The sequence below is a fragment of the Saccopteryx leptura genome, chromosome 8 (genome assembly GCF_036850995.1).
Source record: "Saccopteryx leptura isolate mSacLep1 chromosome 8, mSacLep1_pri_phased_curated, whole genome shotgun sequence".
Classification (NCBI taxonomy): Eukaryota; Metazoa; Chordata; class Mammalia; order Chiroptera; family Emballonuridae; genus Saccopteryx; species Saccopteryx leptura.
The window spans coordinates 85,348,732-85,362,300 of NC_089510.1; positions in this window are offsets into that span (position 1 = coordinate 85,348,732).

Here is a 13,569-nt window from a genome sequence, read left to right on the forward strand (position 1 = left end):
AGTTTTTCCTTGGCTTGGATCTTTATGCCAAATTATGGTTCTGCCATTTGTGCTGCAGCCTGGATTTATTCGCCCCCTTTGCCCACCTCAGTTTCTACACTCTCAGTTCCCAGTGAAAGCAGCCCTATTTAGGTTAGTGAGGAAAGTGGAGCATTTCTTACTCCCTATTTTCTTTGGGGTTTGATGATATATTTAGCCAATTTTTCGCTCAACCATACCTTCGGGTGTATTGCGGAACACCTGGAGACTCCAAGGATAGATTTTTCTGTTTCTGGTTGAAGATCTTGTTGAGTTTTGGGGGAAATTTATCAGTATCGCCTCCTACCACACCATTACTCTGACGTCATCTGCCCATTTTTTGATTGGATTGTTTGTCTTCCTGGTGTTGAGTTTTACAAGTTCTTTATAAATTTTGGTTATTAACCCCTTGTCAGACGCATTGTCAAATATATTCTCCCATTGTGTAGTTTGTCCTTTTATTCTGTTCTTATTGTCTTTAGCTGTGCAGAAGCTTTTTAGTTTGATATCGTCCCATTTGTTTATCCTGTCTTTTATTTCGCTTGCCTGTGGAGACAAATCGGCAAATACATTGCTGCGAGAAATGTCAGAGAGCTTACTACCTATGTTTTCTTCTAAGATGCTTATGGTTTCACGGCTTACATTTAAGTCTTTTATCCATTTTGAGTTTACTTTTGTGAATGGTGTAAGTTGGTGGTCTAGTTTCATTTTTTTGGAGGTAGCTTTCCAATTTTCTCAACACCTTTTGTTGAAGAGGCTGTCTTTACTCCAATGTATGCTCTTACATCCTTTGTCAAATATTAGTTGTCCATAAAGGTGTGGGTTTATTTCTGGGTTCTCAGTTCTGTTCCATTGGTGTATAGGCCTGTTCTTATGCCAGTACCAGGCTGTTTTGAGTACAATGTCTTTATAATATAACTTGATATCCAGAAGTGTGATACCTCCCACTCTATTCTTCCTTTTCAAGATTGCTGAGGTTATTCGTGTTCTCTTTTGATTCCATATAAATTTTTGGAATATGTGTTCTATATCTTTGAAGTAAGTCATTGGTATTTTAATTAGTATTGCATTGAATTTATAAATTGCTTTGAGTAATATAGACATTTTAATGATGTTTATTCTTCCTAACGATGAGCACAGTATATCCTTCCACTTGTTTGTATCTTCCCTGATTTCTTTTATCAATGTTTTATAATTTTCTGAGTACAAGTCTTTAATATGCCCAGTTAAATTTATTTTTAGGTACTTTATTTTTTTTGTTGCAATGGTAAAGGGGATTTATTCCTTAATTTCTCTTTCTGACAGTTTATTGTTAGTGTATAAAAATGCCTCTGATTTCTGATTATTAATTTTATATCCTGCCACCTTGTTAAATTCATTTATGAGGTCTAGTAGTTTTCTGACTGTGAATTTAGGGTTTTCTATACAATATCATATCTTCTGCAAATAATGATAGTTTTACTTCTTCTTTTCCAATTTGGATGCCTTTTATTTCTTTTTCTTGTCTGATTGCTGTGGCTAGGACTTCCAGAACTATGTTGAATACGAGTGGTGAGAGGGGGAACCCCTGCCTTACTCCTGATCTTAAAGAGATTGCTTTTAATTTTTGCTTATTGAGTATGATATTGGCTGTGGGTTTGTCATAGATGGCCTTTATCATGTTGAGGTATGTTCCCTGTATTTCCACTTTGCTGAGAGTTTTGATCCTGAATGGGTGCTGGATTTTATCAAATGCTTTTTCTGCATCTATTGAAGTTATCATGTGGTTTTTCTCCTTCCTTTTGTTTATGTGATGAATCACATTGACTGATTTGTGAGTATTGTACCAGCCTTGCCTCCCAAGAATAAATCCCACTTGATCATGGTATATGATTTTTTCATATATTGCTGGATCCAGTTTGCTAATATTTTGTTGAGGATTTTAGCATCTAAATTCACCTGGGATATTGGCCTATAATTTTCTTTCTTTTTGTTGTCTTTGCCTGGTTTTGGAATCAGAATTATGCTCACCTCATAAAAGGAGCTTGGAACTCTTCCTTCTCCTTGAATTTTTTGAAATAGCTTGAGAAGGATGAGTTAGTTCTTCTTTGAATATTTGGTAGAACTCACTTGTGAAGCCATCAGGCCCAGGATGTTTCTTTTTTGGGAGCTTTTTGATAACTGTTTCAATCTCATTTGTTGTAATTGGTCTGTTTAGGTTTTCTGATTCTTCCAGATTAATTTTTGGAAGATTATATGTTTCAAGGAATTTGTCCATTTCATCTAGGTTGTCTAGTTTTTTGGCGTACAATTCTTCATAGTATTTTCTTACAATATTTTGTATTTCTGTTGTGTCAGTTGTTATATCTCCACTCTCATTTCTAATTTTATTTATTTGAGTCCTCTCTCTCTTTTTTTTTTTTTTTTTTTTTGGTGAGTCTGGTTAAAGGTTTATCAATCCTGTTTACCTTTTCAAAGAACCAGCTCCTGGTTTCATTGATTCTCTCTATTGTTTCTTTAGCCTCTATGTCATTTATTTCTGCTCTGATCTTTATTATTTCCTTCCTTCTACTACCTCTGGGCTTTACTTGCTGTTCTTTTTCTACTTCTTTTAGATGTAGGGTCAAGTTGTTTATTTGAGCTTTTTCTAGCTTCTTGAGGTATGCCTGTAATGCTATGAACATCCCTCTCAAGACTGCTTTTGCTGAGTCCCATAAATTTTGAGTTGATGTATGCTCATTATCTTTCTTTTATAGGAATTTTTAAATTTCTTCTTTGATCTCATTGTTTTCCCATTCATTATTAAATAACGTGCTATTTAGTTTCCAAGTGTTTGAGTATTTTTCAGTTTTTCTCTTGTGGTTGATTTCTAGTTTCATGCCATTGTGATCAGAGAAAGTGCTCGATATGATTTCAATCTTCTTAAATTTGTTGAGACCACTTTTGTGCCCTAACATGTGGTTTATTCTAGAGAATGTACCATGAGCACTTGAAAAGAATGTATATTCTGCTGCTTTAGGGTGAAAGGTTCTGAAGATATCTATTAAATTGAGTTGATCTAATATGTCCTTTAAGTCTGCTATTTCTTTGTTAATTTTCTTTCTTGAGGATCTATCTAGTGATGTTAGTGGGGTATTGAAGTCCCCTACTATTATAGTATTACTGTTGATCTCTCCCTTTAAATCCATCAAAGTCTGCTTTATATATTTATGTGCTCCTATATTAGGTGCATAGATATTTATAATGGTTATATCTTCCTGTTGGAATGCTCCCTTTATCATTATGTAGTGACCTTCTTTATCTCTTACTATAGTCTTTGTTTTAAAGTCCATTTTGTCTGATATAAGTATTGCTACCCCAGCTTTTTTTTTCATTTCCATTTGCGTGAAATATTTTTTTCCATCCATTTATCTTGAGTCTATGTGCATCTTTTGTTTTAAGGTGTGTCTCTTGTAGACAGCATATGTAATGGTCCTGTTTCCTTATTCATGCAGCTACCCTATGTCTTTTGATTGGATCATTTAATCCATTTACATTTAAGGTTATTATTCATATGTAATTGTTTATTGCCATTTTTTTTTCTAATTATCATTTTTTTTTAATAATTTTATTTTTTTAATGGGGTGACATCAATAAATCAGGATACATATATTCAAAGATAACAAGTCCAGGTTATCTTGTCGTTCAATTATGTTGCATACCCACCACCCAAAGTCAGATTGTCCTCTGTCACCTTCTATCTTGTTTTCTTTGTGCCCCTCCCCACCCCCTATCCCTCTCCCATTCCCCCCTCCCCCCCGTAACCACCACACTCTTATCAATGTCTCTTAGTTTCACTATTATGTCCCACCTACTTATGGAATAATACAATTCCTGTTTTTTTCTGATTTACTTATTTCGCTTCGTATCACGTTATCAAGATCCCACCATTTTGCTGTAAATGTTCCGATGTCATCATTTCTTATGACTGAGTAGTATTCCATAGTGTATATGTGCCACATCTTCTTTATCCAGTCATCTATTGATGGGCTTTTTGGTTGTTTCCATGTCCTGGCCACTGTGAACAATGCTGCAATAAACATGGGGCTGCATGTGTCTTTACGTATCAATGTTTCTGAGTTTTTGGGATATATACCCAGTAGAGGGATTGCTGGGTCATAAGGTAGTTCTATTTTCAGTTTTTTGAGGAACCACCGTACTTTCTTCCATAATGGTTGTACTACTTTACATTCCCACCAACAGTGTATGAGGGTTCCTTTTTCTCCACAGCCTCTCCAACATTTGCTATTACCTGACTTGTTAATAACAGCTAATCGAACAGGTGTGAGGTGGTATCTCATTGCCGTTTTGATTTGCATTTCTCTAATAGCTAAAGAAGATGAGCATCTTTTCATATATCTGTTGGCCATTTGTATTTCTTCCTGGGAGAAGTGTCTATTCATATCCTCTTCCCATTTTTTTATTGGATTGTTTGTTTGTTTGTTGTTGAGTTTTATGAGTTCTTTGTATATTTTGGATATTAGGCCCTTATCTGAGCTGTTGTTTGAAAAAATCATTTCCCATTTAGTTGGCTTTCTGTTTATTTTGTTATCAGTTTCTCTTGCTGAGCAAAAACTTCTTAGTCTGATGTAGTCCCATTCATTAATTTTTGCCTTCACTTCTCTTGCCATTGGAGTCAAATTCATAAAATGCTCTTTAAAACCCAGGTCCCTGAGTTGAGTACCTATGTCTTCTTCTATGTACTTAATTGTTTCAGGTCTTATGTTTAGATCTTTGATCCATTTTGAGTTAATTTTTGTACAGGGGGAGAGACTGTAGTCCAGTTTCATTCTTTTGCATGTGGCTTTCCAGTTTTCCCAGCACCATTTATTGAAGAGGCTTTCTTTTCTCCATTGTGTGTTCTTGGCCCCTTTATCAAAAATTATTTGACTATATATATGTGGTTTTATTTCTGGACTTTCTATTCTGTTCCATTGGTCTGAGTGTCTATTTTTCTGCCAATACCATGCTGTTTTGATTGTCGTGGCCCTATAATAGAGTTTGAAGTCAGGTATTGAAATGCCCCTAGCTTCATTCTTTTTCTTTAGGATTGCTTTGGCTATTCGGGGTTTTTTATAGTTCCATATAAATCTGATGATTTTTTGCTCTATTTCTTTAAAAAACATCTTTGGAAGTTTGATGGGAATTGCATTAAATTTGTATATTGCTTTGGGTAATATAGCCATCTTGATTATATTTATTCTTCCTAGGCAAGAACAAGGTATATTCTTCCATCTCATTATATCTTTTTCGATTTCCCTTAACAATGGTTTATAGTTTTCATTATATAAGTCCTTTACATTCTTTGTTATGTTTATTCCTAAGTATTTTATTTTTTTTTGTTGCAATCGTGAAGGGGATTATTCTTTTGAGTTCGTTCTCAGTTGTTTCATTTTTGGCATATAGAAAGGCTATTGACTTCTGTATGTTAATTTTGTATCCTGCGACCTTACTGTATTGGCTTATTGTTTCTAGTAGTCTTTTTGTGGATTCTTTGGGGTTTTCGATGTATAGGATCATATCACCTGCAAAAAGTGATACCTTTACTTCTTCTTTTCCGATATGGATGCCTTTTATTTCTTTGTCTTGTCTGATTGCTCTGGCTAGAACCTCTAGTACCACATTAAATAAGAGTGGAGAGAGTGGACAACCCTGTCTTGTTACTGATTTAAGGGGGAAAGCCTTCAGTTTAGTGCCATTTAATATGATGTTAGCTGATGGTTTATCATATATGGCCTTTATCATGTTGAGATATTTTCCTTCTATATCCATTTTGTTGAGAGTCTTAAACATAAAATTGTGTTGTATTTTATCGAAAGCCTTTTCTGCGTCTATTGATAAGATCATGTGGTTTTTGTTCTTTGTTTTGTTGACATGGTGTATTACATTAACCGTTTTACGTATGTTGAACCATCCTTGAGATTCTGGGATGAATCCCACTTGATCATGATGTATTATTTTTTTAATATGTTGTTGTATTCGATTTGCTAGTATTTTGTTTAGTATTTTAGCATCTGTATTCATTAGAGATATTGGTCTGTAGTTTTCTTTTTTTGTGCCATCCTTGCCTGGTTTTGGTATGAGGGTTATGTTGGCCTCATAAAATGTGTTTGGAAGTATTGCTTCTTCTTCAATTTTTTGGAAGACTTTGATTAGAATAGGAACCAAGTCTTCTTCGAATGTTTGATAAAATTCGCTGGTATAGCCGTCAGGGCCTGGACTTTTATTTTTGGGGAGGTTTTTAATGGTTTTTTCTATTTCTTCTCTACTGATAGGTCTGTTTAGACTTTCTGCTTCTTCTTGACTCAGTCTAGGAAGGTTGTATTTTTCTAGGAATTTATCCATTTCTTCTAGGTTGTTGAATTTAGTGGCATAAAGTTTTTCTTAGTATTCTACAATAATTCTTTGTATATCTACGGTGTCCGTGGTGATTTCTCCTCTTTCATTTTGGATTTTGTTTATATGAGTTCTTTCTCTTTTTTCCTTGGTAAGTCTTGCCAAGGGTTTGTCAATTTTGTTGATCTTTTCAAAGAACCAGCTCCTTGTTCTATTAATTTTTTCTATAGTTTTTCTGTTCTCTAATTCATTTATTTCTGCTCTGATTTTTATTATCTCCTTTCTTCGGCTAGTTTTGGGTGTCTTTGTTCTTCTTTTTCTAGTTCCTTAAGGTGGGAAGTTAAGTGGTTCACTTGGGCTCTCTCTTGTTTGTTCATATATGCCTGAAGTGATATGAACTTCCCTCTTATCACTGCTTTTGCTGCATCCCATAGATTCTGATATGTCGTATTGTCATTTTCATTAGTCTGTATATATCTTTTGATCTCTGCACTTATTTCTTCTTTGACCCATTCATTTTTTAAAAGTATGTTGTTTAGTTTCCACATTTTTGTGGGATTTTTTTCCTCTTTTTTGCAGTTGAATTCTAGTTTCAAGGCTTTATGATCAGAAAATATGCTTGGTACAACTTCAATTTTTCTGAATTTGCTGATGTTGTTTTTGTGGCCCAACATATGGTCAAGTCTTGAGAATGATCCATGTACACTGGAGAAAAATGTATACTCAGTCACTTTGGGATGAAATGTCCTGTAGATGTCTATCATATCCAGGTGCTCTAGTGTTTTGTTTAAGGCCACTCTGTCTTTGTTGATTCTCTGTTTGGATGACCGATCTAGAGCCGTCAGCGGTGTATTGAGGTCTCCAAGTATGATTGTATTTTTGTCAATTTTTGTTTTAAGGTCAATAAGTAGCTGTCTTATATATTTTGGTGCTCCTTGGTTTGGTGCATATATATTAAGAATTGTTATGTCTTCTTGATTCAGTGTCCCCTTAGCCATTATGAAATGGCCATTTTTGTCTCTGAGTACTTTTCCTGTCTTGTAGTCAGCATTATCCGTTATGAGTATTGCTACACCTGCTTTTTTTTGGATGTTATTTGCTTGGAGTATTGTTTTCCAGCCTTTCCTTTGAATTTGTTTTTATCCTTGTTACTTAGATGAGTTTCCTGTAGGCAGCATACAGTTGGATTTTCTTTTTTAATCCATTCTGCTACTCTGTGCCTTTTTATTGGTGAGTTTAATCCGTTTACATTTAGTGTAATTATTGATACTTGTGAGTTCCCTGTTGCCATTTTATATCTTGCTTTCTGTTAGTTTTGTGTCTTGTTTGATCCTTCTCTTTTGTTTTTCTATCTTTTGTTTTTATTTGGTTGTATTCCATACATCTTTCCTCTGTTGGTATCTTTTTTATCTCATGTGCTTCTGTGGTGGTTTTTTCAATGGTGGTTACCTTTGAGTAATGAAAAGGGTCCCTACCCTGTTCATTGTAGCGAACTATTTTGTGAGTACTTTTGCACTCCATCGTCCTTTGCTACTGTTAATCTCCATCTTCTCCCTCTCTTTCTTTTTGTTGTTGTCACAGTTTAAATTTGGTTTTATTGTGTTCTTCTTGGAGCTTTTACTTGTGGCTCTGTTTTTTTTTGTTCTTTGTATCTGATTGGAGAACCTCCTTTAGTAATTCCTGGAGTGGGGGTTTTCTGATGATAAATTCCCTCATCTTTTCTGTATCTGTGAATGTTTTTATTTCTCCTTCATATTTGAAGGATAGCTTTGATGGGTATATTATTCGTGGCTGAAAGTTCCTCTCTTTCAGGACTTTAAATATTGGAGTCCACTCTCTTCTAGCTTGTAGAGTTTCTGCTGAGAAATCTGATGATAATCTAATGGGCCTTCCTTTATATGTTGTATTCTTCTTTTCCCTGGCTACCTTGAGAATTTTTTCTTTGCTGTTGGTTTGTGTCAATTTCATTATGATATGCCTTGGAGTAGGTTTGTTGGGGTTAGGAAAACTTGGAGTTCTGTTTGCTTCTTGAACTTGAGGCTTTAGTTCTTTCCACAGGCTTGGGAAGTTCTCATCTATTATTTGTTTCAGTATGTTCTCCATTCCATTTTCTCTCTCTTCTCCCTCTGATATACCTATTATTCTTATGTTATTCTTTTTGATGGAGTCAGATAATTCTTGTAGGGCTATCTCATTTTTTTTAATTTTTGAGTCTCTTTCTTCTTCTCTCTGTTGTGCCTCAAGTTGCTTGTCTTCTATTTCACTAATCCTCTCTTCTATCTGACCTGTTCTATTAGCTAAGCTTGTTACTTCGTTTTTCAGCTCGTGAATTGAGTTTTTCATCTCTGTTTGATTTGTTTTTATAGTTTCAATTTCCTTGGACATATATTCTTTGTGTTCATTGAGTTGTTTTCTGAGCTCCCTAAATTGCCTTTCTGTGTTTTCTTGTATATCTCGGAGGATTTTTAGGATTTCTATCTTGAATTCTCTGTCATTTAGCTCCAAGGTTTCCAATATATTAAATTTTTTCTCCATAGATTTTTCCTCATCTAGCTGTGTTACCTCTCTTTCTTTTGTATCCATGATATTCGATTTTCTCTTCCTTAAAGGCATCTGAGGGTGGTTTTGTTGATAGTATTAATGGGATTTAATAAAGAATAAAAAGTTTAAAAAAATAATAAAAAAAATAAGAAATCGAAAAGAGTTGTTTTTTTTAAAAAAAATTAATAATGAAATAAAGAAAAATAAAATAAAATAAAAATTTAAAAGAAAAAGGAAATTATTCCCCCCCTCCTTTTTTCCTCTCCTCTCCTCTCCCCTCTTTCTTGAGAAAATCTTGTGGTGGACTGTGAATTATAACAAACAATGCCTGTGATGGAGGGCCTGAATTGGGGAAAAGTAATAAAGGGGCAAAAAGAAAAAAAAAAAGAGTGTATGGACCCACAAAAAGCAAATAAGGAAAAAATTTGGGTCAAGAATAAAATGATTTGCTTTTAGGTGTTGGTTATCTAAGAGTTATGATGAGAGGATTAAGAGGAAAACAGAAAAATGGGGGGACAAATTAAAAAATTACTATTGTATTTAGTGGAACAAGAACTAGATAATATGGAGAGCCAGGGATGGGAGCACTGCTAGTGAGTTAAAAACGTGAAGTAAAAACCCCCCAAAATGCCACAAACATAAGTTTGAGTCCCAGATAAGATAATTTGTTTGTTATTGATGTTTGAATGAGAGGAGATGTAAAGGAGAAAGGAAGAAACTAATATAGAGGGGGAAAAGAAAGAGAGAGAGAGAAAAAAAAGAGGGAACCACTAAAAGAAGAAAAAAGAAAGGAGAGAGAGAGAGAGAGAGAGTTAAGGGTTTTGGAGTGCAACCCTCATAGAGAGAAAGGAAGAGAAGAGAAAAGATAATGGGAGATGTAACACTTATGGGTAGTGTAGTTCAAGGAGAGGAGAGAGTAAGACCGGTAGAGAGTTAATCGGCCAAATTGGAGGAGGAAAAAAAAAGTATCAAGAATGAAGATCAGAGAAACAAACGAACAAATATAATAAAATGGGATAGGTTATAAAGTCTGCAGATTATTCTTGATTTTGAGAGGTTATCTTCTTGCTTTTTCTTTTCTCTCCCTCTTCCTGGTCGGTGACTCTGTACCCCAGGTTTTGCCCCTTTGGCACACTCAGGTGGAGGTTTGCAGTTGATAAGTCTCTATGGCAATGTCATGTATTGTGCTTTAGTCTCGTTGGCAGTCGAAGCTCATTAGCATTTATAGGCTCCGACAGAGAGTCCGTGTTCCTGGAGCCTCTCTCCTAGTCTTTCCTTCCTCAATTAGTAGCCTGATAATCCAGCTATGGGGTTGCTGCTGCCTCTGCCTGGATAGTAAGAGGCTCAAAGAGCTGGCAACTCCCCACTCTATTTCCACTCAGCACAGGGCTCTGGGTAAGGCTCAGTCAGTCAGAGCTGCTAGCATAATCAGGCGGGCTTTCCGCCCACTCAAAGACCTCTGGCTCTGCCACTCTGTTTGGTAACACAAGCGGGCACCCACTTCCGGGGCGCTTGGAGGAAACTCTCACTCACTGTCTGCGACCAGGATATCCGGCCAGCAGTCTCACGCTCTGAGTGAAACCCCCAACCGCAGGGAAAAGTTGCAGCGTTGGAATTGAGTCTCGCTCCGTCCCCGTGCGCGGCTTTTGCAAGGCGCTGGGGCGGCCCGAGATTCTGCTTTGGCCCACACAAAGGCCCCTGACTCTGCCCCTCTGTGCGATAACACGGGCGCGCACTGCCGAGGCACTCGGAGGAATCGCTCACTCCTTATCTGCGCGCGCAAACCCGGATATGAGGCCGGCCGCGTTTCCCTCTGAGTGAAACACCCTCCAGCACGGAAAATCTCCACCGTTGGAATTAGTTCTCACTCCCTCCCGTGCGTGGCTTTCCCAGGGCACTGGGGCTGCCCAGAGACTCTGCCCTCGGCCCACAGAAAGGCCTCTGACCCTGCCTCTCCGTGGGGCAACACGGGCACCCACTGCTGGGGCTTAGGAAGAAATCTCTCGCCCACTAACTGCGCACCAACCAGGAGACCGGGTAAAATGGCCGTGCCGCTTGTCTTTCTTTGTTTGGGTTTGGCGCGAGTGTTAGCTTGTATTGCCCGGGTTGCCACAGGATCAGATTTTCCTCGGCTTGGATCTACGTGCCACAGCCTGGTTCGGCCGTTTGTGTCACGGCCTGGATGTATTCACCCCCTTTGCCCGCCTCAGTTTCTATATTCACAGTTACCAGAGAAAGCCGCCCTGTTTAGGTTAGTGAGGAAGGCGGAGCATTTCTTACTCCCTATTTCCTTCGGGGTTTGGTTATATTTTTAGCCAATTTTTCACTCAATCATACCTTTGGGTGTATTGCGAAGCATCTGGAAGCTCCAAGTATAGGTTTTTCTGTTTCTGGTTGAAGATCTTGTTGAGTTTTGGGGGAGATTTATCGGTATTGCTTCCTACCCCGCCATTACTCTGACGTCATCCGTTTATTGCCATTTTAATCTTTAAAATTGTATTCCTCTTTTGCTATATTCTTTTTCTCCTTTGATCTGTTTACAACAGGCCCCTTAGCATATCTTGCAGCCTTGGTTTGGTTGTAGTGAATTTCTTGAGGTTTTTTTTTTTTTTGTCTGGAAAGCTTTTTATTTTTCCTTCAATTTTAAATGATAGCCTTGCTGGATAAAGTAGTCTTGGTTGTAGGCTCTTGTTCTGCATTACTTTGAATATTTCATGCCATTCCCTTCTGGCCTCAAGTGTTTCTGTTGAGAAGTCAGAAGTCATCCTTATGGGGGCTCCTTTGTAGGTGAAAGTCTTTTTTTCTCTAGCAGTTTTTAATATTTTCTCTTTATTACTTAGCTTTGGTATTTTAATTATGTCTTGGTGTTGATTTCTTTGGGTTTCTCCTTAATGGTGTTCTCTGTGCTTCCTGAACATGTGAGATGTTTTCCTGCCTTAATTGAGGGAAGTTTCAGCTATGATATGTTTGAACAAAGTCTCTATGCCTTGTTCTTTCTCTTCTTCTTCAGGAACCCTTGTGATGAGGATGTTATTTCTCTTCATGTTGTCACAGAGCTCTTTTAGAGTTTCCTCAGACTTTTTGAGTCTCTTTTCTTTTATCTGTTCTGCTTCCATGTCTTTATTTATCACGTCCTCTAACTCACTGATTCAATTCTCTGCTTCATCCATCCTGCTTTTAATTCCTCCCATTGTGTTCTTCGTTTCTAATATTGTATTTGTCATTTGTGACTGATATTTTTTATTATTTCAATGTCTGTTTTTATACCTGCTATTTTCTTTATTTAGGTGTTCATAATGACTATCTATTGTTGTTCTAATATCTTTAAGCATCTTAATAATTGTTATTTTAAACTCTGCATCTGGTAATTTGGTTATATCTGATTCATGCAGGTCCTTTTCTGGGGATTTCTCTTGACTCATTTGTGTTGTATTTCTCTGCCTTCTCATCTTCTCTGTGTAAAAGAAGGTCTTGGCCACTGGAGTCCACTGGGTGTGGCCTTTGTTCCCTAGGTGTGGTCTTTCTGCAGGCCTGCCACCCCCTCTTCTGTTGCTGCCTAGGGCATTTGGGTATGGGCATTGTCAGTGCCTTCCCATTGGGGCTGTTGCTGTGGTTTCTGCCTTTCCTTCACAGGGTGGCTGTGATCACGTGCTCGCATATACAATCCTTGGTGGCCTTGGCCTTTGCCCCAGCCCCGTGGGTGGCATAATGCTCAGCCCTGAGGACAGTGGCAAGCACCTTTGCTCAACTGTGTGTCTCCGCCTGTTTCCGTGCTTTCACCCTGCCCTTGCAGGAAGAGCTTCACAGGCCGGGTGGGACTGCGCACCCATGCTCAGTAGCGGGACTTTACCTGTTCTGGGCTTTTGGCTCCACCCCCGCGGGAGGAGCCGGCTCCCAAGTCAGGCCACAAACCTCGGTTCTGTGGGTGGGACAAGGCTGTGCTCCTGTGCCCTTGCTCAAGAGCCTGTGTCCACCCCTTCCAGGGTTTCTGCCCTTCTCCCACAGGCTGGATTATAGGCGGCCTGCAGCTGAGCTTGACCACTTTTGCACGTCCCCTCCTCCCCACCCAGGCAGGACTGAACTCACACCTGGGCCCAGTGGTGGCCACCCGGCTTCCATCCTTGCCAACAGAACCACACTTTCGCGTTCCACTGCTGCCTGCTCTCCAGCAAGCCCTCAGCCATGTGGGTGTGGGTGCTGCAGCTCAGACCCTAAGACTCACTACTGTCTTCCTGCTACTCCAGTCCTCTCCTCTCTCCCCATTCCCCAGAGCCCTGGGTGAGTGGTTGTGAGAGAGGTTTTCTGCACGGTCCCTTTAAGAAGAATCCTAGGTATGAGAAATCAGTCTCTTTTTCACAAATAGTATCCTGTCTTGTTTCCAGCTAAATACTGTCCGTACTCCTCTTCTAGGCTCTGGGGCTGCAGGCTGGGGCTTTGTTCCTGGGATTCAGGACTCTCCCCTCTCTGCTAATCTCACTTCCCGCCACATGAGTCTCTCCCGGCTGTCGTTCACTCTGGGGAGCTGGGCAGCCCTCTCCACATTTCCACTTTTCCTACCAGTCTCGGTGTGGCTTCTTCAGTGTTCCTTGGTTGAAGAGTCCTCTTAGTTTAGTCCAAAGTTGGTTTTTCAAGATGATAGTTCTTAAAATTAGTTTG